Genomic DNA, 3,314 nt, shown 5'->3' with positions numbered 1-3,314 from the left:
GGCCTCGCGAGTGAAGATGCCGTCACATCTGTCCCCTGGCTAGCCAGATACACCTCCACAGTTGTATGTCAGTGTGATGGAGTTATAAAGCCAATGCGCTCCTCCCAATAAACAAAAGAGCCACTCTAAAATGGTGACTTTTTTTGCGAACAATGGAATATTCTGAGACTTTGTGACACATGTGGGTTTGTAAGTGAAGAGGAAACAGGAACCACTGATCAATTCATAACGATACCATTGAAAACTGCAGTGGTTCTGGGCCAGGGGGGCACCAACCGACGTGCTGGAAAATCGGGGGACCCAGGAAGGGCGATGATGCAACTGAGTGTATTGCCTGAGCCCTGTCCTGTGGAAAGAACTTCAACATGCCTTCTTGACCTTCTCTGTATGGGTACCTTGCTGTGTCACTGCTAGGTATGAAGTGTGGCAATTAAAAATACCCACTTAAAAAAAGTAGAGCAGGTTCCAGATTATTCCTATAAAATATGAGTGTTACTTCTCACTTGCATTGTAGTAGGCTTTTTGGAGTGGGCTAGGAAGGGATGGAGTGGCAGCTGGCACACTGGGGCTTGGACATGGAAATGGTCACCAGTGGACATCACTGTGAATTTTATGGCAGCAAAAAAGGCATCTTGGTGCATTAGTGATTCGAAACTGCAGTCAAGTGTAAGTCATTGAGTAGACTCACTTTTGAGGGGTTCTTGGAAACTTGCAGGGACTTCCTTTGAGAAAAACACTTTTGCGTAGAATTAGTTAAATGTTAAGTGGGTTGCCCAGAGAATGTGGGTTCCAGGTGGGGTGGACAAGCATTTGCCAGGGTTGTCATAAAGGGCATTCAAATATTATTTTGGAAGCTGGATCAGACAGATTTTAAGTTCCTTTCCCAACATTGAGATCTATAACTCTAAAGGTTCAGATTTTACCCTTTGCAAAGATTTTTGAATATTAGTTGCAGTTCGCTGCTGCTTCAGCCACAACTAGAGGAGAGAAAGAGCCCACAGGACGGTTTGCATGCAGGGATCATGAACTCTGGGGCTTTATATAGTGGTGAGATTAGGTAAACTTGTGTAGGACCTATGATTCAGCTGCTCTGGCGCTTGTCCCCTGGGTTGGGGTGAGAGGACAGGACATCTCACAGGTATCACTGGGTGGTGGTATTGGGTAAAGTCCTTTCTCCACCATTTGCTTTCCAGCCTGGTGACTTGATGGAGCTTTGGGTTAGTGTCCTGCTTGTAAAATGGCGAGAGTGCATCCGTGCATGAGAGGTTAACTGAGAGAACGCAAGTAAAACAATACAGTACCAAGCACACAACAAGTGCCTAATAAATGGAGGTGATAGCTGGTAAGTGAGGGCGAAAGTCAATGAACAGTGTGTGAAGATACGGGTCATGTGGTCACTAGACCTTCCAGTGAGATTGGATGGGGGCAACCTTCTCTGAAAACAAGTAGAAATGTATGCACGCATGTGCTCGCGTGTGGTCAGACCCACAGAAGCCTTTTTCAAATAGATGTATCAAGTAGATGATCTCATTTATATTTTGGGAATTTTAAATTTATTTTTATTGTTTGTTATTGGATGATTCTTTTTTTCCTCTCAAAGGAGATTTTGTTGCTGCAGGAGATGCTGTGGTCGAGCTCGCTTCTGAAGGTAGCATGCCTTTCTGGACACTGAGAAGTGAAACTCGTAGAGCAACTCGAGATGGTGAGCCTGGGATATTCGGAGCTGACGTGTGAGTGTGAAATTCTGTGTGTTTTAAATAGTTACAGCCTTAAAAGCATTATTTTCTTATTATCAAAATTATGTGTCTTTTTAGAGAAAATCTAGGATATAGCAAAGCAAAGAGAGGAGGAAAAGAAACTAGTCATATACGAAGATACAACCCCAAAGATACCCCAAAGATGGAACCGGCAACCTCGGCTGTATCACCTTCCAGAATCTCTCTCTCTTAAAACGGTGGCCGTACTCAAAATGCTCTAATAATATTTCAAAACTTTTTTTAAACAGTAATATTTTTCTTGTCGTTATATATTCTCCTTATATTTTTTTTTGCAAAACTGAAATTGCTTTATTGTTTTGTCTGGCTATAAATGTAATACACAGATGGAAGTAATGCACATGCATCAACAAGAAAGCAAAAATCGCCTGCAATCTGCCACCCCCTCCCCTGGCCCCTGTAACATTCAGAGCTATCGTTTTGGCACATGCTCTATTTTTTCTAACGCATGTTTCTTACACACAGATAATTCCCCTCCCCTCTGAGATTAGGTTCATATAACATCTAATGTTTTATAACCTGCTTTTTAAATTTAAAAATACATTGTGAATATCTTTCCAGTGATTAAGCATTCTTGCACATTGTTATTTTAATGGCCCTCATTACATTGTTTGGATGTGTTCTCATTTATTTCACTGGTAGATACTTAGGTTTTTAGCATGTTTTCAATATGCTCACAATAAGATGCTGCATGACTTTGCTGTTAATAACCCTTGTGCATAACCATAAGAACCTTTTCATGATAAATTTGTAGAAGTGGAATTTCTGAGTCAAAATGATATACACAACTTGAAGGCTCTTGATACATATTATGAAATCGCCCTTCACGATGGTGGCACCAGTGCACTCCCAGCAATGGAATACGAACCAACTCGTTTATCAGCCTCTCACCTACCTGAGATATTATATTCTGGTCTACTGGTAAAATGCATTTTTTTTCATTCTTTTTTTTATTTGTTGTTTAAATAATTCCAAATTATATTAGAAACAAGTTTGTATTTAATTTTATTAAAGTTTATTATTCATTAATTAACTCACCTTCTGGTTTCCTTCCTTTAGTATGTTTTTAAAAACATTCGCTTAATTTAAACCACCTGGAATTTCTTTTGGTGTAAGATGTGAAGGGCCCAGCCCACTTTATTATATAATCCATTCTTTCCCCATGTATGTGAATGCCACTTGTTCATGTAATCCATATATTCTAATGGGGTCTATTCCTGTATCACTTTATTTTAATTACTGGAATCAGTGATTGTAAATGGACTGGTATGTTTCTGTTAGCTCATAATCCCATTGTGAGGGAGAGGCTCTTGCTTTTGTGAAAAAAATCCTTCTGATTCTAAAAAGATGGGTGAGTCGCATTCTTCCATCTCTGCAATTTTTCCCTCTGCCAGCACCTAAAGATGGGAAAAACAGGACATCACGGTGAGGAAGTAGGAATCCAGAATTCAGAACTTGACCTACGAGAAACGAAGCTTGTTAGAAAATTTAAGCTCCTTCTGCCCGGAGGGGGTCACAGTAAAAACTGAAGATCAGTCT

The 3,314-nt window shown here is 40.3% G+C and overlaps 1 long non-coding RNA gene across 1 annotated transcript; it reads left to right on the top strand.

The window, feature by feature from the left end:
* Positions 1-307: 307 nt before the first annotated feature.
* Positions 308-2,813, top strand: LOC102148872 (uncharacterized). The gene is made up of 4 exons (XR_011426333.1): positions 308-414; positions 1,194-1,342; positions 1,619-1,730; positions 1,815-2,813. It is a non-coding gene; the product is annotated as an uncharacterized lncRNA (long non-coding RNA).
* The last annotated feature ends 501 nt before the right edge of the window (positions 2,814-3,314 follow it).

This window comes from Equus caballus, chromosome 15, assembly GCF_041296265.1.
Source record: "Equus caballus isolate H_3958 breed thoroughbred chromosome 15, TB-T2T, whole genome shotgun sequence".
In the NCBI taxonomy this organism is placed as follows: domain Eukaryota; kingdom Metazoa; phylum Chordata; class Mammalia; order Perissodactyla; family Equidae; genus Equus; species Equus caballus.
Note: the sequence above shows the minus strand (reverse complement) of the source record. Positions and strands in the feature narration are given on the sequence as shown.